The sequence below is a fragment of the Oryctolagus cuniculus genome, chromosome 13 (assembly GCF_051225735.1).
Source record: "Oryctolagus cuniculus isolate XC-2025 breed Fujian yellow rabbit chromosome 13, ASM5122573v1, whole genome shotgun sequence".
Lineage (NCBI taxonomy): Eukaryota > Metazoa > Chordata > Mammalia > Lagomorpha > Leporidae > Oryctolagus > Oryctolagus cuniculus.
Window position 1 is genome coordinate 84,636,953 of NC_142879.1, and position 23,546 is coordinate 84,660,498.

The 23,546-nt window shown below is 41.5% G+C and overlaps 1 long non-coding RNA gene across 1 annotated transcript; it reads right to left on the reverse strand.

Moving 5' to 3' along the window:
• Positions 1–2,626: 2,626 nt before the first annotated feature.
• LOC149122708 (uncharacterized) lies at positions 2,627–22,889 on the reverse strand. The gene is made up of 3 exons (XR_016219366.1): positions 22,755–22,889; positions 22,138–22,270; positions 2,627–2,872 (listed from the first exon to the last, which is right to left on the reverse strand). It is a non-coding gene; the product is annotated as an uncharacterized LOC149122708 (long non-coding RNA).
• Positions 22,890–23,546: the final 657 nt, after the last annotated feature.

Below are 23,546 nucleotides of genomic sequence, written 5' to 3' on the forward strand. Positions count from 1 at the left end.
TAGAAAAATGTATTGAATAAAATTTAAGCAACTCATAGCTATACACAGAAATTTCTCACCATAACAACATAGCAACCACTAAATTTCCAAATTCAATTTTCCACAACTTAGAATCTTTAACTCCAGAAGGAGTACAAAATTGACAGAACAGTGGCCTATGTATCAGGATACCTAATGCTAATACAGAATTATCCCTGCCACAACTTACCTATGTGACCTTGAACAGTTCACTTTACTTCTCTGGGCTTGGCATTTAGCATCCTCATGTGATAAAGGAGGCTTGGATAAGATCAGTTGTACTCTATCTTGAGACTTCAATGATCTCTCAGTTTCCAAACAGGCACCTTAAGGGAAAGTAAGCCTTTAGATCAAAGCTTACATTTTTAAATACAAATATATTTTAAACTGTTTCTACAACTAGTACAAAACAACACATTCAAATGTGTACCATGCCACTTTTCAATATTTGGGAATAATTAATGCATCATTTTAGAGCATTGTCTTGAGGCCAGTGCTGTGGTGTACCTAGTAAAGCCACTGCATGCAGTGGGGGCATCCCATATGGAGGCCGGTTCAAGTCCAGGCTGCTCCACTTTCCATTCAGCTGTCTGCTATAGCCTGGGAGAGCAGTAGGAAGTTGGCCCAAGTCCTTGGGCCCCTGAATCTGCATGGGAGACCCTGAAGAGGTCCTGGCTCCTGGTTTCAGATTGGCATATCTCTGACCTTTTAGGCCATCTGGGGAGTGAACCAGCAGATGGAGGACCTCTCTCTCTCTCTCTTCCTCTTGTTCAATATCTGTGTAACTCTGACTTCCAAATAAATAAATAAATAAATCTTTAAAAAATCAAAAGAATATTGTCTGGCACACAGTGAACCACTAAGTACAAGATATTATTAGTAATATTAGATTGAAATATTGAAATAAACTAGGCAATAAGCCTTAAGATGCAAATTAATACCAAGAAATATAATCTCAAATTTCTGTGTTCAACAAGGTAGTCTCTTTTTCACTACTAACTTTATACTAAATAAGATATTTTGATATTTTGTTAAGAGTAAATTTATCGGGGGCCAGCACTGTGGCTCACTTGGTTAATTCTCCACCTGTGGTGCTGGTATCCCTTATGGGCAAAGTGTTCTAGTCCTGGTTGCTCCTCTTTCAGTCCAGCTCTCTGCTATGGCCCAGGAAGGCAGTGGAGGATGGCCCAAGTGCTTGGGCCCTGCACCCGGATGGGAGACCAGGAGAAAGCACCTGACTCCTGGCTTTGGATGGGCACAGCTCCAACTGTGGCAGCCATTTGGGGACTGAACCAATGGAAGGAAGACCTTTCTGATTTCTCACTGTATATAACTCTACCTGTCAAATAAAAAAAATATTAGTTTTTCATAAAAACTGCAGTATTGAAAAAGTTCTAAAATCCCTCTAATTCTAAATGTCTGTGACTGCTAACTCATTAGCACATATTGCATTCTTTACATCTGGGTAATCATGACAATTCACTTTTAAATGATTAACAGATCTGCTGTTATATATAAATACATGCTTTTCCGAAAATCATACAATAAGCAGGCTACATACTTTACTTCAAGTAAAACTGCCATATCCAGTCCTACAATTGTAAATAAGACAGTTTCAATTGTTCAGCATTATCAATTATAAATTCCAATCGTGTAGCAATACTCATAAGAATTTAGGGGTCTGATGCTGTGGAGTAGCAAGTAGAGCTGTGGCTTGCAGTGCTGACATTCCAATTGGGTGCCAGTTCAAGTCCTGGCTACTCAAATTACTATCCATCTTTTTAGGCAAGTAAGACTTACTATCCAGCAGTAGAGGATGGCCCAGGCCCTTGGGCTCCTGCACCTGCATAGGAGACCCAAAAGAAGCTGCTGGCTCCTGGCTTTGTATTGGCAGAGCTCCAGCCATTGTGGCCAAATGGGGAGTGAACCAGTGGTTTGAAGACTGCTCTCCCTCTCTCTATCTCCTTCTCTGTGTAACTCTGACTTTCAAGTAAAATAAATGAATCTTTTTTTAAAAAGGATGAAATAAAAAGGAAGATGAAGATTACAAAATTGTTTAATTTTTTTAATAAATATAAATTTCCAAAGTACAGCTTTTGGATTACAGTGGCTTCCCCTCCCCAAAACATCCCTCCCACCCATAATCCTCCTATTTCCTGCTTCCTCTCCCATCCCAGAAGATTACAAAATTGTATGAAGGACATTTGTACAGTAAACAAATATACTGATTTCCAATGCAATATTTGAATACTTGAAGCAGGAACGCTAAGTACTTCTTTGCCAAAATAACATGTTTTGTCCAGTGTAAAACCCATTTGCCATCCCAATACACAAAGGGATTTGGGGCAAGAAGGAAAAAAGAAGTCCACACATGCAGAAATTTTAAGCAAAACAAAATAGAGAATGTATTTAGTTTCATGAAAATCACACAAGAATTAATAGTATTCCACCCATTTGCAACAAATATTTTTAAGTTTAATGAATGAATAAATTTTCAGTTACATAGCAGAAAACTTCTACCCTCTCCCATAAAACTGAAAAAGAAACTTTTTAAAAGTAAAAACTGATGAAAGAATTCTGCAATACATGTTAATGTTAAGTAGCCCAGCAGAGTTTATTTAGAAATACAAACACACACACAGAAAATAAATACATTAAAATCTTACTGAATAGTCCAGTAATAGTTCAGGATCCAATATGTGTGCAAAACATTCTGGATTTCCCAGTCACTTTGTATAGGAAATGATGTGCTTTGCTATGTAGCATGTACCTGTAGATTCCTGAACACCTCCACTTTGCTTCTTACCCTGAGTCCCAGCAAATACAGGAACACAGCTGTTGAGTCATTCATTTTCTGGATTTGGGAATATCAAAGAATTAATGAGTATAGAAAGTTGTACAGCAAAGACCAAGAATATCCAAGGGAGTTCAGGAAAATCAATTGAACAAGTCAAAATACTATGAATGTATACTGAATGCTCTGTTTTTAATATGTCTTACTTACCTAAAAAGACATGAGGGCTATTGCTCTCTCTCTTAATACAACTAAGGAGAAGATATCACCAATGCTCAAGAAAAATGAATACACAGCAGAGCTAATACAAAATCCCAAAAATCTAAAATAGAAAAACTGGATATGCACTCCTTACACACACCCTGAAGTGGCAATGAAGTAGAACAAATCTAAAATTAGAAAAAAATTCTTTTTTTAAAGATTTATTTATTTATTTTAAAGTCAGAGTTGCACAGAGAGAGGCAGAGAAGAGAGAGGGGTCTTCCATCCACTGGTTCTCTCCCCAGTTGGCTGCAATGGCCAGAGTTGTGCCAATCCAAAGCCAGGAGCAAGGAGCTTCTTCCAGGTCTCCCACATGGGTGCAGGGGCCCAGGACTTGGGCCATCTTCTACTGCTTTCCCAGGCTTTAGCAGAGATCTGGATCCATATGAGCTGCCAGCACTGCAAGTGGTGGCTCTACCCACTATGCCACACCACTGGCCCTGAAAATTCTTGTCAAATTAAGAACATTTAACCTTTGTTTTAGAGTGCATTATTAAAATATCTAAACTGGGGGAATACATAATTTCTTTCTTTAGAAATCAGAAGAGAAAAAGAACACTTCAAGCCTACTGTGACACCACACAGAAGGAATGGAGAATCATGACCTCAATTAGCCTAGGGACAGAATAAAAGGGAGGGAAATAGGAACAACAGAATTAAGATGAATAAGCTTTGAGAGCTGAGGGAATCTGAATGTAAAGAAAAGGCATGCAGTTAACTGAAACAATAGAGATAAGTCTGAGATGAAAAAACATTGTTAAGTCATATTAATGGGGCCAGAGCTGTGACTTAGTAAAGTAAAAAAAAAATCTCAAATTTGTTTTTAAATTATATAATTAAAAAAGATTAAAAAAAAGATGTTCAATCTTAAGTCTCTACAGCATAAGATATACATCAATTTTCCCAGGTTCTATTTGCATTTATTAACAAAGTTTCATGGGTATAATCACTAAAGTGGCTCCAATAAGTCTTTTTATAAAAATTATTTTTTATTTTGACAGGCAGAGTGGACAGTGAGAGAGACAGAGAGAAAGGTCTTCCTTTTTCTGTTGATTTACCCCCTAGTGACCGCTGCCACCAGTGTGCTGCGGCTGGCACATGGCGCTGATCCAAAGCCAGGAGCCAAGTGCTTCCTCCTGGTCTCCCATGCAGGTACGGGGCCCAAGCACTTTGGCCATCCTCCATTGCACTCCTGGGCCATAGCAGAGAGCTGGACTGGAAGAGGAGCAACTGGGACAGAATCTGGCTCTCCCAGCAGGACTAGAACTTGGTGTGCCTGCACCTCAGGTGGAGGATTAGCTTATTGAGCCATGGTGCCTGCCTCCAAGAAGTCTTAACCTGGGATGCAACTAAATTTAACAAGGATACTCAATAGGAATTTTAGAAGAATTCCAAAATATGTATCAGAATAAAAATACTTTACTTGGTACATCTCATTTTAACTATACTATTGTCTAAATTTCCAAATGTCAGATGTACTAAAAAAATCCCCAAAGCAGCAGAGTTGGTCCGACATGATGAGGAATAAAATAAAGAAAATGAGAATTCGCAGATCCCAGATTAAAATAACCAAGAAGGCCCAATAACAGAAAACTCAATGTCTTCATACACTAACATTTATTACCTCAGATTTATTTAACAAAAAGGTGATTATTCCAGCTACATCCCATTAGGTAGCCCAATTTTACCTGCTAAATCCATTTAAAAAAAGCACCTCATGATATATTACTAAAATCATATTGCTATATGCCATCCACCATGTCCACTGTACCTTATACCTAATGTTAACAGATTTGATGAAAATCAGTAGATAAATGATGTGTTTTAACCAAGTGTGGGAAATGTCTTTTGTTCAACGTTTTTCCAAAAACCCCTCAGTCTCAGTTTGCCTTCACATTGAAAAGACACTTCTGAGGTTTACTAATCAGTCCAGCTTCTTCGGGCCTCCCTCCAATGAAAGGGGCTAAAATCCATCAAAATAAACTCTAGGCACTGTCCTTGTGCTCCCAGTGACTTTTTCACTCTAGGGGCTCACAAACCTTCTAAATTCTTTAGATCACCTGTGATGTCCATTAGTTCTCAAAGACTATGATGCAAGTAATTTCCCCTCTTGGAACCTTGTTATTAACTGTGCTGTATGAGAAATGAAGTCTCCTACACACCTTGTGCTTACGATTCTCCAAACCATATTGCCTGCTAGGACTTTGGCCATGAATATAGGACAGCAATACCTGAACATGATTACTGAGATCTCCTTAATAAAGGATAGACTGGGGCCAGCACTGTGGTGCAGTGGTGTAATCCTTTACCTGCAGTGCTGGCACCCCATATGAGCACCAGTTCTAGTCCCCATTTCTCCTTTTCCCATCCAGCTCTCTGCAATAGCCTGGGAAAGCAGTAGAAGCTGTTCCAAGTGCTTTGGTCCCTGCCAAAATGTGGGAGACCTGGAAGCTCCTAGCTCAGATTGGCCCAGCTGCAGACATTGCAGTCATTAGGGGAGTAAATGAGCATATGGAAGACCTTTCTCTCTGTCTCTTCCTTTCACTGTCTGTAAGTACACCTGTCAAATACGTAAATAAATTCTATATATATATATATATTTACATTTATTTATATATATTTATGTATATAAATATATTCATATATAAAATATATTATGCTTTATCATATAATATATTATATAATATATAATAATTATAAACAGATAATATTATATAATTTACTAAAACTATTATATATATTATATATATATATTATTGAGATGACTTCAATAGCCAGAGTGTGGCCAGGTTGAAGCCAGGAGCTCCTCCTCCAATGTGTGTGGCAGCAACCCAGGCACTTGGACCATCTTTCACTGCTTTTTCAATCCATTGGTATGGAGCTGGATCAGAAATAATTATATATTTATATATAAATAAATTCATATATAATATTTATATATAATTATATATTATATATTTATGATAATTATATGTAATTCCATATTATGTATAGAAATATATAATATATATTATAATATATAAATATATATACGATGGATCAAAATGCGGCATTCTCCATTTGGCAGAAGAGACAGGCTCCAATATCTACTGTCTATGTCAGTATGTCAGTATAATGCAGGAGGTAACCCCTCTACCAAATAAGAAAAGCTATTTCAGTTCAGCTGGACATCATTCTGCTGACTGTTGACCTTATTACTGTTAGTCTGGATGCTTTCATTGGTTGCAATCCAGAGACCCAATTTTCCCATAGATATAAACATCAGCAAACATGAAAATTTGGTAAGAAAAGCTTAAACTGAGAGTTATGATTAATAACTATTTTAACAAAATTTCTCAGAACCCATCTAATCCAAACCTTGGACAATTGGGAGCTGTTGTACTTAGCCCACCCATAATCAAAATGGATTCTAAATCCTTCAACTGCAAGGAGAGTATCATAGACATTAATGCTCCAAACGGATCCAGTTCCCTGCTAATGTGTCTGGAAAAGCAGCACAGGGTGACTCAAATATTGGGGCTCCTGCACCCATGTGAGAGACCTGGAAGAAGCCCCTGGCTCCTGATATCAGTCTGGCCTAGCCACAGTCATTGCAGCCATTTGAGGAGTGAACAAACCAGGAGGAAGATCCATCTCTCCCACTCTCTCTTTCTAGTGCTTCCTTTCAAATTCATAAATAGACCTTTAAGAAAGTTGATCACTTCAATAAATTTGCCATTGCTCAGTCATGATGACTTTTACTACCTTAAGTTCTTTTTCAAAAGATTTATTTATTGGAAAGGCAGAAAGAGGAGCTGGTGGTTGTGGTGCAGTGGACAAAGTTGCTATCTGTTACATTGCCATCCTGTATGTGCACCAGTTCAAGTACCAGCTATTCCATTTCTGATCCAGCTCCTTACCAATGGACTGAAAAAGCAGGGAAAGTTGGCCCAAGTGCTGGGATGCTGCCACGCACAGCGGAGGAAAAGCTCCTGGCTTCAACCTGGCCACACTCTGGCTATTAAAGTCATCTCAAAAATGAATTAGGTGGTGGAAGATTTCTGTCTCTCCCTCTCCCTGTAACTCTTTCAAATAAGTAATTAAATATTTTAATATGATAAAAAATGGCAGAGAGACACAGAGACAAAGAGAGAAGGAAAGAGAAGCAGAGAGATATCCCATCTGCTGGTTCACTTTCTATATGGCTACAACTGTGCAAGACCAGGTTTCAAGTCCCCATTGAGGTTACAGTTCTCCAAATTAGATGACAAGAAGGTAAGAATTTGAGCTATTATCCATTGCTTCCCAGGGATATTAACATGAAACTGATTTGGAAGTGGAGTACCCAAAACTCAGATTAGCACTGCAATATATGATGCGGGCATCTGTTGTGATGGTTAACAAATTGGAAAACCTAGAGGAAAAATCAACAGATTCCTGGACATACACAATATACCAGAATTGAGTCATGAAGACACATAGAAAAGCTAAACAAATCAAAAACCAAGACAGAGATTGGATGAGTAATAAAGACCCTCCCAAGAAAGAAAAGTCCAGGATCAGACAGCCTCACTATTGAATTCTACAAGTCTTTTAAAGAACGAATGCTTCTCAAACTATTCAACACAATTGAAAGAGAGACAATCCTCTCAAACTACTTCTATTAATCTGACAATGACTGATTCTATCATTTATTTATACATAATGTTGAGAAAATCAGAAGTATTTGTTAGGACTTCTGCTAAAATGCACTAGATTTATAATTTTTAAATACATCTTTCCTAGATGTAATGCAGTCCTTTGCTACTTTAGAGTATCAGAAATTTAAAATGTTGGACTGGTGCTGCGGTGGAGCAGGTTAACACCCTGGCCTGAAGCTCCAGCATCCCATATGGGGGCCGGTTCAATACTCAGCTGCTCCACTTCTGATCCTGCTCTCTGCTATGGCCTGGCAAAGTAGTAGAAGATGGCCCAAGTCCTTGGGCCCCTGTACCGATCTGGGAGACCTGGAACTAGCTCCTGGCTCCTGGCTTCGGATCAGCACAGCTCTGGCAGTTGCAATCAATTAGGGAGTGAACATCAGATGGAAGACCTCCCTCTTTCTCTCTGGCTCTCCTCTCTGTCTGTAACTCAACTTGTAAATAAATAAATAAATAAATCTTTAAAACAATTAAGAAATTTAAAAAGGGAAAGATTTTTAAAAGATGTATTTATTTATTGTGAGGCAGAGTGACAGATATAGAGAGGAAGAGAAAGAGAGGTCTGCTATCCACTGGTTCACCCCTAAATGGCCAGAATGGCTGGAGCTGGGCGGATCTGAAGCCAGGTGCCAGAAGCCAGGAGTCAGCAGCTTCCTCCAGGTCTCTCACATGGGTGCAGGGGCCCAAGCACTCAGGGCATATTCCACTGCATTCCTAGGCCATTAGCAAAGAGCTGGATTGGAAGTGCAGGAGCAGGGACTCAAACTGGTGCCCATGTGGGATGCTGGTGCTGCAGGTGGATGCTTAATCTACTATGCCACAGAGTGGGCCCAGGGAAAGGTTTTAGGAAAACATCTTTCATGTAGACTAGGCTGCAATATTGCAAGGTAAGGTTTAGCTCTTATTTCCACACATCAGTATTCATCTTTTAGCAACTATAAATACTGAATATCATACATATAGACATAAATATAGGTAACTGCAGATTTTGTTGTCATTCTTTCTAATTCTCTTTTAATGTCTGCTAATAGGCCACCTTATGGATTATTATATTGATGTTACCTGTACACAACCATCAGGCATTTCCACTGTTGAATGTGTTTATGTGTACAGGTAGTTTTGTTTGTGTGTACATGAATGCACACTTGATGGAGATAGCACTGACAGTAATACTGTGAGAACTCCTAATGCTGATTTCAAACTTTCTGTCCTCCGCAGAGATGGCTGTCATTGAAATAGACCACAGGGCCCCTTTGCTGTTGTGGACTGAAATGTGCCTCCCTAAAACTCAAACACTGAAGTGCTAACCACCAACATGACTCTACCTGAAGAAAGTGCTTTTAAGCAGATCAAATGATAGATGTGTCTGTCACATCAGAGAAGGGCTTCTGGAAAAATCGAGCCTATTAGCATCTTGATCTGATATTTTCAAACTCTACAACTCTGAGAAGTAAAATTCCATGATTTAAATCATATTCTCTGTGGTATTTTCTTAGCAAATTAATATATCCTCATTTCTGCTAGCATTTTCTGCTGTCATCTAGAAGGTCCTTGTGATTAGCAGAGAAATATAGAAAGTAAAAACTATGATTTTAGATTACCAAGTATCTACTAACATAAAAAAGATATCCCAGAAGCAACCTACTACCATCCTCCAGGACCCAGAAAAAAAAAAAAAAACAGGAATGAGTCAAGTTGTGGGGCAGTAGAAAAGTGAATAATGAAAGATCACAGCAGAAGTAAATAAGGAAGGGTTTGATGCTGTGGTGTAGTAGGTTAATGCCTTGTCCTGCTGTGCATGCATCCCATATGTTGTTGCTAGAAGACCAGGTTCTCCACTTCCAATCCAGCTCCCTACTAATGCACCTGGGAAATTGGTGGAAGATGGACCATGTTCTTGGGTGCTGGCACCCACATGAGAGACTTGGAAGAAGCATCTGGCCTTTCAAATAAAGAAATCTTAAAAAAATAGAAGCAGTGTTAGCACTGTTGGAAAAACAGGCACATAGTTCAATGGAAAAAATAGGCAGCTGAAATAAACTGACTTTTCTACAGCCAACCCCTATTTAATAAAGGAAATAAAACAAACAGGAGAAAGAAGAATCCCTTTAGCAAATGGTTTAAAGGAAAGTGATTATCCATATGTAGAAGCCTGAAAAGATACCCCAACACCTCATACACTATGTAAAAGCAACTCAAGGTAAATTAAAAGTCTAAATGTAAAACCAAAACCTTGAGAGCTTGTTTTGAGGTTCTAGCAGGGGAGCGCAGCTACTCGTATACCCTTGACCGAAGACCAGTCCTCCTCTAGCGGGGAAGGTCGTCCTCTTCGACCGAGCACGCAGCTTCGGGAGGGACGCACATGGAGTGGTGAGGGAGGAAGGGGACACCCGCCTAGCCAGCCAGATCAGCCGAAGCAACCCTGGCGATCAATGGGGTGACAGATGTCGCAGCCAGATCGCCCTCACATCCTGAGTTCATGCCTGAGCTGAGGGAAGGAAGCAATGCCGTCGGATCTGGCCGCTCTGCGGGAGTCTGAGGAACAACTTGCACCAGGTGGCCGCCGTTCCGTTGTCATGGGTAAAGGAGACCCCAACAAGCCGAGGGGCAAAATGTCCTCCTATGCCTTCTTCGTGCAGACGTGCCGGGAAGAGCACAAGAAGAAACACCCTGACTCTTCGGTCAGTTTCACAGAATTCTCTAAGAAATGCTCGGAGAGATGGAAGACCATGTCTGCAAAGGAAAAGTCCAAGTTTGAAGATATGGCAAAAAGTGATAAAGCTCGTTATGACAGGGAGATGAAAAATTACGTTCCTCCCAAGGGTGCTAAGAAGGGAAAGAAAAAGGATCCTAATGCTCCTAAAAGACCACCATCTGCCTTCTTTCTCTTTTGCTCTGAACATCGCCCAAAGATCAAAAGTGAACACCCTGGCCTGTCCATTGGGGACACTGCAAAAAAATTGGGTGAGATGTGGTCTGAACAGTCAGCCAAAGATAAACAACCATATGAACAGAAAGCAGCTAAGCTAAAGGAGAAATATGAAAAGGATATTGCTGCATACCGTGCCAAGGGCAAAAGTGAAGCGGGAAAGAAGGGCCCTGGTAGGCCCACAGGCTCAAAGAAGAAGAATGAACCTGAAGATGAGGAGGAAGAAGAGGAAGAGGAAGAAGATGAAGATGATGAGGAAGAGGATGAAGATGAAGAATAAATGGCTATCCTGTAATGATGAGTGTGGAGTGTGCGTGTGTGCTCAGGCAGTTGTTTTGCTAAGAATGTGAATTCAAGTGCAGCTCAATATTAGCTTCAGTATAAAAAAAACTGTACAGATTTTTGTATAGCTGATAGATTCTTTGTAGAGAAAATACTTTTTTTAAAAAATGCAGGTTGTAGCTTTTTGAGGGGCTACTACATACAGTTAGATTTTAAAGCTTCTGATGTTGAATGTTCCTAAATATTTAATGGTTTCTTTAATTTCTTGACTTGTGTATGGTAGCACAGCAAAGTTGTAGGAATTAGTATCATTTGTAAATTTGGATTTTTTGTTAGGATGTTGCATTCTGTGTTTTTTTTTAAAAAAATTTTGTAATAAAATTATGTATGTTAAAAAAAACCCAAAACCTAAGTAAACATATGAGAAACTGTAAAACATTAGCATAGACAACAGTTTTGGGTCAGATTCCAAAAGCACAAGTAACAAAATAAAATATACAAATTTGAGCATATCAAATTAAGATACATCTTCATAACAAAGTAATCAACAGAGTGAAGATACAATGGACAGAATGGCAGGAAACATTGAAAACTCTGACTATGACAAAACATTGATAGCCAGAACATACATATATAGAACTGGAAAAACTCCAAACAAGAAGCAAAATGTACACGTAAGAAATGGGCAATGATCAGAATAGATGTTTCTCAGAAGAAGAAATCTCAATGGTCAAGACATAGATGAACATGCCCAATATCACTAGCCATTAGGGAAATGTAAATCAAAACCAATAGCAGACTCCATCTGTGGGAGAAGACAATGCTTGGGTTTTCATTTGTGCAGCAAGTGGGTTTAGAGGACCCTGTTCACCATTAGAGGGCAGAGTCTACATGGAAGTAAAGAATCCTTAATACTTTCCTAATGGGCTTGTTGAATTCTTGACTAGTGCCTATTACCTTTGCCACAACCTTTCCAGTCTCACTACTTTCCTTCTTCTTCCTCTTCTCTATAGCTTGCAAAAACAGTATATCTTCTATATACGGAGGATACTTTTGTTTTGTTTTATTCCTTCTGTCTCATGATGTTCCTCTAAGAAATCACAACCCTCCAAATATTCATTCATTTATGCAGTCTGCAGTTTTCATGGGCTACTACATGGCAAAGTACTAGGTTAAAGGAAAGGTATAGGTCAGGAACTGAGCAAAGTTCACAATGATGAAGCCATTGGGGAAATGAACCTGATGGAAGACCTCTCTCTCTCTCTCTCTCTCTGCCTCTCCTTCTCTCTCTGTGTAGCTCTGATTTTCAAATAAATAAATAAATCTTTAAAAACTAAATAAATAAATATACTAATAACCTGGTGGCAACACCTTTCTATCAGAACATGTGAAGCACTCAAACACAGTTTGTCCCAGAAAGTCAGCCATAGTTTTCAAGGGCACATCTTCTACTCCATTTCTGGACATCTCTGTGTGGCGTAAGGGGTACTTATTTCTTCCATTCTTCTTTCTTACCACTCTCACAGTTATAACTTCTATTGATGCTTCCACAGAGCAGTCTTTATGAAATTGTAGAACTAATATCCTCCCATTTCAAAAATGTCATGGGTTTAACCACAGAACCCAAAATAAGACAAGTAACTGGCCTTCTTAATTACACAGTGTGGAATGTAAGATTCTCAGTGGATCACTGGGTAACTGTAAAGTACTGGGCAGAGAAAAAGATGTTACTTATATGTATTTATGATGCTGTAATTCTCCACTTTATGCAAACTCAGATTAAAAGGGCTCCAGTTAGTGGGCAACACTGTTGCATAGTGGGTAAAGCTACTGCCTGCAGTGTCAGCATCCTATATGGGTGCCGGTTGGGATCCTGGCTGCTGCACTTCCCATCCAGCTCTCTGCTGTGGCCTGGGAAAACAGTAGAAGATGGCCCAAATCCCTCATCTCCTGCACCCACCTATGAGACCTGGACAAAGCTCCTGGCTTCTGGTTTTGGATCCAAACTGCTCCAGCCATCCATCTCTGCTTCTACCACTCTGTAACTCTGCCTTTCAAATAAATAAATAATTATTTTAAAAACCAGCTTCATCCCAGAAGAAGCTCCTGGCTTCAGACTGGCACAGCTCCAGCTGTTGCTGCCAATTGGGGAGTGAACCATTGGACAGAAGACGTCTCTCTCTCTTTCTCTCTCTCTCCTCTCTCTGTGTAACTCTTTCAAATGAATAAATAAATCTTTAAAAAAGTAGCTCCAGTTATTGACAACACAGTAGACTTGCATTAATTTTAGTTCTCTTCTTATTTTGCAAAGGGATCAGTGGCAGGTCAAAACAGTTGACAGCCTTGCTAACAGGAGAAGAAATAGCTGAAGACAGAATATGAAAAGCAGCCAAATACATCATCAAAGAAAGAGAAGTGGACCCCATCCAACACAAACCTTTAAAAGTGGATGCTCACAATTAACGAGTGAAACAGCTGCCCACTGAAATCTTATCTAGGGAGGGAAGATGTCCTAAGTTCTGCTTCTGTAAACTCCAGTCATAAAGCTATCCTAATAAATCTGTCCCCAGCATCTCTTTTACAAACATACTGGACCCCCTGACCATTGGAAATGTGGACCTAAGTCATGAAGGCTGCCATTTAAACCCACCAATGCTGTAACAGCTAAGAAACTTGAATTTGATGCTCAGTTCTCAGGAAATCATTCCAGCTGAGCCTAGGGCCATTAATAGAAACTCCTTGGATCCTCCACTGTCTCTGTGTCTGTTTGAAAGAAGGGAGTTTTCCCACCCCAGGTTTCTGGAACAGCTTCAAATTCCACATTGGAAAAATCTGATAATTAATATGAGAGGGATCAATGCACACTTCACACTGCTCCCCACCAGGAAGATGAGGTGCAAGATGAGAGCAGTGGGGCAGATCCTAGTCAGATCCTTCTGCCCACCCCTCTGCTGCCCCAGGCTCCCTGCTGAAGGCCACCCAGCCCCACCCTGCAGGAACCAGCCCAGGAAACATCAAGAGGCCCAGCCCGACTGCATTCTGAGACCACCCACAGTGGGAACCCAGCTTATTTAACTGTGGAGATCAGGAGTCTTTCTGCCTTCCTTCCCTGCGTGTGCATGTTCCCAGAATGCTGCCCCCTCTCTCCTGTAACCACTAAATAAAGCACATTAGGGACAGTTTGGGTGAGGTCCTGCAGGAGAGATTCCAGGCACTGGGAGCCTGGGAAGTGGAGGTGGGAGACAGAACAGCCCGGGTCCCAGTCCTGACCTCGGGGGAAGCTGCCATGATCGATGGCACCCTGGCACCCACCCTTCTCCCACACATGTCCCCGCCCCTTCCTGCATGCCAAACCTGCAGCAGAAAGTCCCTGGAGCAGGTACCCTTTCTTCCGGACACGCGGGGAGCGATTCGGGGAGTGGCGGGAAGAGACTCCCTGGTAAGTGGGACCCACAGGTGGAGGATGAAGAGGGAAGACGCAGCAGGAGGCAGGCTTAGGGTGAGCACTTGGAAACTGCCTGGGATCGCACGTGCAGAGCAGCAAATGGAGTAAATGCCAGAGAAGGAGAAGCACAGCCCCCAGGGCTGACCCTGATCAGGGAATGAACTCCCTCTGTTCCAACTCAGGCCCCAGGGAATGGCAGCAGCACACGCATGTGCACAGGCATTCAGAAGGCATAATACATCTGAGCTCCTGGGAACTCTGGGAAATGGAGTACAGGCCGCAGCATCCCTAGAGACACCAGCTGACCCTCCCAAAGGCTGTAGTCAGGGCTGGGTGCCCACAACCAGAGGGCCTTTGCTTTTATTCAGTCCCTCCTTCCTTTCCTTCCCCCCACCAAAATCTCAGGGATCAGTTGCTTTCTTCCTTTCCTGAATCAAATCTGAAAGAGTGACACTCACTGCTGCTAACTGACCCCAAATCCTGGCTCCCTCATAACCTCTGTCTCTTCCAGAAAAATCTTATTTACTACTTTGGCCCTAGAAATCATAAATGACTATGATAGAATGTAGCTTTTAACAGAGGTGTAGAAGGCATGGTTTAATATCCAGTTTTGAGAATACAATTTTCATTTGTGTTTTATTGATGTTTATAGTTCTTTTAAGATTTATTGATTTATTTGGAAGTCAGAGTTACAGAGAAGGAGAGGCAGAGACAGAGAGAGAGAGAGAGGTTTACCATCTACTGGTTCACTCCCCAATTGGCAGCAGCAGCACAGCACCGACCCCTTATAGTTCTTTTCAAATCATTTTAAACTGTCTTTTTATTCATCTAGTACAGAGACAGAAGAATGGACACAGAGCTAACATAGCTGCGTATTCAAAGAGACAGGTTAAGGGGTTAAATGCCTTATATCATAGCATTTATACCTTAGATTAATTCTGGGGACAGTATTATCTGGAGTTTACAAAATAGAAACTGAATGGAAAGAGCTTAGAAAAGCATGGTGTTTTTTAATATCATAAAAAAGTCTAAGTTAAAGGCCAATCAAGGGGCCAGCACTGTGGCATAGCATGTAAAGCATTGACATTCCATATGGGTGGAGGTTGAACCCGGCTACTCTGCTTTCGATCCAACTCTCTGCTATGGCCAGGGAAAGCGGTGGAAGATGGCCCAAGTCCTTGGGCAGCTGCATCTGTGTGGGAGACCCAGAAGAAGCTCCTGGCTGCTGGCATCAGATCAGTACAGCTCGAGCCATTGTGACCAATTGGTGGGTGAACCAAAAGATGGAAGATGTCTCTCTGTCTCTCTCTCCCCTTCTACTCTGTGTAACTCTGACTTTCAAATAAATAAATAAATCTTTTTTAGAGAGCCAATCAACATATAACACTAGCTTAAAAATCTTTCTTTTCTCTTGGGTCTCAGTTTTTAAAATCTGATTTATCAAAAGGAAAAAATGTGAGTGAGATGAAGAGTACCTACAAAAATAATTTAATGTAATTACTTACTGTAATAATTTACTGTAATGATGTACTGTAATTTACTGTAATATTTTACTATAAAGAACCACATAGGATTATAACTTGTCTAGAAAACAAAGGAGATTCAAAGTTGCTATTATTTCATGGTTATTTTTTCTTATTTTTAATATCAAGATAGTATATAAATATTATGCACTCCTAGGTATTTGTGTGTTGTTTGATATGTTTTATTTTTTAATCAGAAATTCAAAGAGATAACTGGGTAACATGGAGTTCTGTGTTTCTGATTACTTCTCTCAATTAGAGATCATGGGATTAGAGTTAGTGCTAGATTAAGAATGCTTCAATCTTTATCCACTGACTTCACACCAGCATTTACTATGTTAAACAATATTCTTTGGGTAGATGGCTCTTTCTTGCCAGACTGTAAACTTCATGGGGTCTAGAAACATATTTGCTTTGACACTAAAACTCAGCATTTTGACAGTCAGTCTTTTAGTTGAATAAATACATGATATACAAAATAAATATTTCTGCCCCTCAAGAACTGCCTAAGAGAGAAGAAAATAGAAATCAATTTGATGACTCTCAGTATTAGGTGAATATATAATTTGTCATTCTGACATAAGCCTTGTCATAAAAAGGGCATATGAATAATCACACAGAGTTGAAGTGCATGAACACCTAGGGCCAAGTGGATTAAATGTTCAGCCTAGCTATGTAAGGCATTCCATGTCAATAGGAGAGGAAGGAGGAAGAGGGGAGGGAGTGTAGGTGGGAAGGTGGTTATGGTGGGAAGAATCACCATGCTCATTACTTAGCAGCAAAGAGAGAATCTGTGATCATTTGTTGCTTAAGAAAGGGTGATAGGCATTATTTAATTAAAATGCAGGCATCACTGTTCTCCTGTCTCTGAAATAGGAAGTCTATAACTCAGAATTCCTTGCTGTTTCATCAAAAACAATTCAAAACAAAAACCTAATTAAGCATAAGTGGAAGTTGTGCATTAGAAGTCTATTCTAATCTCTAGGAGGTTCAGGGGTTGGAAAATTCATCTAAAATCTTGCTGAAAAATGTCCCACACATTTTCCATGAACACTACCCTGAAGCATAAGCTTTTTAAAAAAAAGATTTATTTATTTGAAAGTCAGAATTACAGAGAGAGGAGAGGCAGAGAGAGAGAGAGAGAGAGAGAGAGAGAGAATCTTCCATCTGCTGGTTTACTCCCCAATTGGATGCAATGGCCAGAGCTGAGCTGATCCAAAGCCAGGAGCTAGGAGTTTCTTCCAGGTCTCCCATGTGGGTTCAGGGGTCCAAGGACATGGGCCATTTTCTACTGCTTTCTCAGGCCACAGCACACCTGGATTGGAAGTGGAGCAGGCTGGACTCCAACCGGTGACCATATGGGATGCTGGCACTGCAGGAGGCAGCCTTACCTGCTATATCACAGCACCAGCCCCCATAAGCCCTATCTTCTGCAGAACCAGCACCCCAGACACCAGCCACCACATGGCATCCCATGGCACATTCAACCCTGGCAATGTTCTGCAGCTCTTGCTCCTCTCCACTTTCACTGCAAGAATCTGCAACTCCTTGTTTTCATGCAAGTAATTCTGATTCAGATGATGCCCCTGACACAATTGGCTGGCAAGTGCCATGGCATGTGTCCATGGCCTAGCTAAATGCAAAGCTGGAACATTTTAAACTTTTCACTGCCATGGTGAGACACGGACTCCATCTAATGAAGTAGGGGATTTTTCAGGGAGTCTAGAGAATCAAATATGACAAAATGACAAATCATAACCAAAGAGTGCCATGGTACAGATGAAGAGAACCCAAAATGTATTTTTCTATCTTTTCTTTTCTGAGTTAAGTGCCTAAAAACAAAGCCAATGAGGGTTAAACAGACCCATTCTGAAAATTCCTTAACATCTTCATTTTCATCCAAATTAATATATTACTTGAAGGAAATAAATTTTACATAAATGAAAATGCAGTACCACAGACAATTGTACAGAACATAGCCCTTCAGTTAGCTTCACACCATCTGGGTCCATTAATGTGTTCTTCCAGAACCCAAGCTGCAGTACAATAGAACCACAGCCTCTGACATTCCTCCTCCACCCTGATGGATCTTGGGTTTTCCTCCCACCTCCCCTCTCCTGTGAATACATCAGTAGCAGGATAAATGGAATCCAAAGATACGATGATGTTATTTAACATGGAATAAACATAGTGTTTTAGTCAGTACAATCCTCAATACTACAATAATAATTCCGAGTTCACTGATTATGAAACTAAGTATATGAAATCTATTCCTAAGTAATCGTACTATCGAGAGCTGAATGTAGACTTTCAGAGGGAAAGAAACAGAGAATTGTGTAGACATGTGTATCTCTATAATAGAGATTTACCGCTGTACTTTATAGACAGTACACTATGTTTGTATTTTCTTGTTTTTTTTTTTTTTTTTCAGTCTGGAATAGTTTATTACATCCAGCTTGTCACTTTGGAAATTTTATGATTAGACACTAATATACAACAAATTTTGAATCCTTACAGACAATATAGAGCACCCTAGGCCCTCCCAAGGGCAGAAAACAGACCAAGAGCTCATAGACTAGCTGCAACTGCAAGAAGCAGATGAAGATATCGTCAGAAAGATACATATTCCTGCAGTGTGGCTGCTGAGCAGTTCTGCCCTTATGGATCTCATCTCTGTTTCAGATCGTTAAAGAAAGTTACATGCTTTCTGACATTTCTAAAGATTTCAATAATGAGAATCTAATATATGTTCACTATGCTAAGAGCTTCAGAACAGCCCAAAGATGTGGGCCATCTATTGCTTTCCCAGGCCATAGCAGAGAGCTGGATCAGAAGAGGAGCAGCTGGGACTAGAACCGGAGCCCATATGGGATGCTGGCACTTCAGGCCAGTGCTTTAACCTGCTGTGCCACAGCACTGGCCACAACGTAGTATTTCTAATAGAAGAGATGGTTAAGTCATTAACTCCTCTAAAATACAAGTATTAGTTTTGAAACTCTGATTCATTCATGAGAAAAACAAAAGGTTAATTTTCACTCTTTGCTTCTGGGTATGTAAATTTTCTTCTAAGAAATTAATCATGACTTTTACATCTCAGACCCTATTATGAGTAAGTAGAGAATATTGTGGGGTCATACGCTCATTCTATCAAAGGAACATTTCTCCAATTAAAGAAAACATTATGGGCATCCCATATGGGCACTGGTTTGAGTCCTTGCTGCTCCACTTCTGATCTAGCTCCTGGCTATGTCCTGGGAAAGCAGTAGAAAATGGCCCAAGTGCTTGGGCCCATGCACATGCATGGGAGAACTTGAAGTTCTTAGCTCCTGGCTTCAGATCAGCGCAGCTCCAGCCATTGCAACCAGCTGGGGAGTAAACCATCAGATGGAAGACCTCTCTCTCTCTCTCTCTCTCTCTCTCTCTCTCTCTGTGGGTGGGTGTTTGTAACTCTTTCAAATAAATAAACAAATCTTTAAAAAAAAAGCCAGGGGTCAGGGAAATTTCATCCAGGTCTCTCGCTTGGGTGCAAGACTCAAGGATTTCTACCATATTCTACTGCTTTCCCAGTATGTTTTCAGAGACCTGCATCAGAAGTAGAACATGCAATGGGGCCCATAGAGGATGCTAGTGCTGCAGGTGTTGCTATAACCCATTTTGCCACAGTGCTTGCCCCGTAACAATTTTTAATTCCTAGGAATTAACAGGGAAGAAAGAAGTATGGCAGGATACCTTTTTTAAAAAAATTTTATTCATTTGAAAAAGTTATATGGAGAGGTAGAGAGTGAGCTGATCAGAAGCCAGGAGCCAGGAGCTTTTTCTGGGTCACCCACATGAGCAAAAGGGCCCAAGGACTTGGGCCATCCTCTACTGTTTTCCCAGGTGCATTAGCAGGAGGCTGGACTGGAAGTGGAGCAGCTGGGACTCTACCAGCACTCATATGGGATGCCTGTATTTCAGGCCAGGGCTTTAACCTGATGTGCCACAGTGCTGGCTCCAACAGGTGACCTTTTACTCTCAATAATCTCTTCTTGGTATTGGCAGCAGTTTGTAATTTTTTGTTTATTTGCCTTCTTCTTAATCTATATTTTTAAAAAAATTACAAAAAGTTCCAGCACCCTGAGAACCTCCATCACAAGGGCATACAATCAGATGTTTGTCCAGAAAAGGGTGGTGTAGATACAAGGTGGAAAATGCAAGGTGAGTTGATTCATCTTTCTCAGGCTGTGGTTTCCATGGGCAACTTTTACAACCAACTGCCTTATTTGTTCCTCTTCCACAAAGTGGAAAACATGTTAAGTCATCCTATTTAGCCAAAAGCCAGTGGCAGCACTTCAATACGTCATCAATCCAGGGCCAGCATTGTGGCACAAAGGAGTAAGTTGCCAGCTGCAACAGCAGCATGCCTTATGGCACTGCTTTGAGACTCACCTCCTTCACTTCTCGTCCAGCTCTTTGCTTGGGAAAGCAGCAAAGATTGCCCAAGAGTTTGGGTTCCTGCACCCACATGGGGGACTGGGACAGAGTTCCAGGGTCCTGGCTTCGGCCTGGCTCACCCCAGCTATTGTGGCCATCTGGAAGTGAGCCAGCAGATGAAAGATAGATCTCTCTCTCTCTCTCTCTCTCTCTCTCTCTCTCTCTCTTCCTTTTACCTAAACATACATTACATACATAAATGAAGATGCATCAATGTAGCAACCTTTTGAGGAAAAGTCTTCTGATTATTGCAGGTACTGTCTCAATGCATAAAAATATTCAGACACAAAAATTATAAACTGATTTATATTTATATTTCTCAACCACATACTTTTCAGAAAAAATTGTCTGCCACTCAGCATCAGGTATCAGTCTGAAAGCATTCATTAAAAAATCAAGTAATTTAACTAAACACAAAAACCTCTAGTATAGGCTGCATATAAACCAGTGGCTTCCATGGGTATACACAGATTGATTTTTGTTAATTTACAGGGATCACTGCACTTCCCTGGCATGGAGCTGTCTGAAGAGTTTAAACACTGATGGGTGTGGCATTATTTCTGATATTTGCTTATTATCCAGAGTGCATTTATTCAATATATATCATGAACTCCACACTCTATATATAAATCTATTTCAAATATGTAGATATTTAATGGTACTTACACACTTAAAAACTGAGCTAATCCTCCTAAATTCTCTCTGGAATAGCTATGCCTTTGACATTGCCTTTTTTCACACATATGGAAATGCATAATATGCTTCTGTATGGTACTTCAGAATTTATAAAAGGCTTTTCAGGTTAGATTTACATAACATCATGTGAAAGTGGCCAAAGGACACAGTCTTCTCATTACAGAGGGGAGAGGTATGAAGTGACTCTCTGAACAGTTACTCAGATTCTGTCAATCAGGTTCAGAACCTTCTTAGGTATCAGATACACATCTAGATTTTTTCCCTACTGTCTCTTTGTCAGAATTCCCAGCTTATGAGTGAACTTCAGTCTGAATGAATGCTATTATTCAAGGTTCTAAGTGAAAAAGTTACTGAGGTTTGTATTGGTGAGTAAAGCATGTATCTAAATGTTACTTGTATTTAATAATAAGTATTGAATCATGAAACTGAATATAAGATTATGCAAATTTTTAAGATGAAGAGCATATATTTAAAACCACATTCTTACATTTTGCAAACGTGTTGAAACACCTTACTGGAGCATGTGTTTGGCATAGTGGTAAAGCCTTCCACATCCCAGTCAGAATGCCCAGGGCTCAAGCCCTAGCCCTGCTTCTGCTTCTGGCTTCCTGCTAACAGAACCCTGGGAGGCAGCAGCTGATGGCTCAAGTACTTGAGTCCCTGCCACCTGTGTGGGAGACCCACACTGAGTTCCTGGCTTCAGCCTGACCCAGCTCTGGTTGGTGCAGACATTTGAGGAATGAGCAATAAATGGAAGGTCTCTCTCTGCCTTGCAAATAAACAAAAATAAATATACAGACATTTACTTAAGGTGTCTTGTTCACATCTAAATGATTTCCCTTTTCACAGTAAAATGCCTAACTGTCCTCTTTAGTAACAATGCATGTTTTGCTCTCCATGTCCACTCCTGAGCTCCAAGTACTGGCAGCTCACCCTAGCATGCTGACTGGTTCCAATGTTCAAGTACTCATCTCCCATTCTCTTTTGGTGGGTCTACCGGAAAGAAAGGAGAGTATCTACAGTAGTTAATATCTTACTGTTGCTCTTGCTGTCCACCTGCAGGCCTGAAGGATGATCAGCTGAGTACACACTGTGATGTTCTGGATGTAGTTTCCAAACTTCAGTCACTTTGCAGCGGAGGGACTCTGTCCTCGTCAATCACCTGATAGCCTGCAGGAGTAGGGAGAAGCTGTGTTTGAAGAATTCACAAATACAGTGCATTGAAGCCAACCACTACCACCCCCACCACACCCCTACTTCAGGGTTCTGGCAAATCCCAAACCAGGAGTTTGGGACCAGGAGTGGTTCAGGAGGTGACCTCAACTCCTTACTCTGAACAGCTCCAAAGTGCCTGGTGCACCCAGCGGGAGCTCAGCGCCTCGACCTCCCGCCCTCCTGCCCTTGCCACCAGGACGCCCGGCTCCCAGAGCCTCCAGAAGGCCTGCAGCAGACCCGCAGGTCCAGGCGCACTGGGTTGTGCATCCAGAGCAAACCCAAAATACAGGCCCAGCTCAAGTGTCACCTCCCCACAAAGTCTCTGTATCCTACTCCCTCCCGGAAGGCTGCGGGCCAGCACTCAGAACTGGGAGTCGCGGCATTTGGGGTTCACTCATGCTCCCATGAAGGAAGATGCCCCATGGGAACCCCGCTCCACCTGTGGGCAGGGCTGGGGAAGGAGGGCCGAGTCAGCCTCCACCCTAGGACTGCAGCCTGGGAAAGTCCAGGGCCCCAGCGCCCTTGCCGGGCATGGGGTCTCACTAAGTGTACTCTGAGCCAGGGCCTCAGCCATCAGCAGCTCTCTTGGTTCCAGAATCTGCTGCAGGACAGCTCAGGCTCCGCCCAGCGGGGGAACCTCGGGCCAATCCTTCCTGCCCTGGGGCAGGACCAGTGCTGCCAGACCCGCCCCATGTAGGCTGGCTATAAAGGCGGTGGTCATTGTTGGGCAGCTGGTAGTTGCAGTGTAGGCCGGTGATGTGGGTCGTTTAGCTTCTTGGCTGTTTTGTACCTTGGGGCTAGAATGCAGGTGGAGGCCCCAGAGTCAGGAGGATCAGGAGAAGAAGAGACAGACCTGGTGAGTGCGACTGCCCACCTCTCCCACCGGCCCTGCTGGCTGAGGCTTGCAGCACGTGCTGCACTTGGGGAAGTAATGAAGGCCAAGTCTCATCAGGAAAACCAAGTGTGCGGTGCTGATTTACTCACTGACACAGCATCTGTGTGGTCTGCATGGGCAGACAGGGGGAAAGGTTTCGTAGGAGGGCGCTGTTGGCACACTGGGCCGCATGCAGCTGCCTGCTATAGGCATCCAGGGCAGCAGAGTCCTGCAGGGTCCCTAGAGTCCTGGCCATGCTGTGCCTTCCATCATCCACCCTCCTGCACTGATGCTGGGGGAAGTGCTTCTGCGGTTCATATCTCATTGGAATCCATGGTCATTTTCTCATGATGGGAT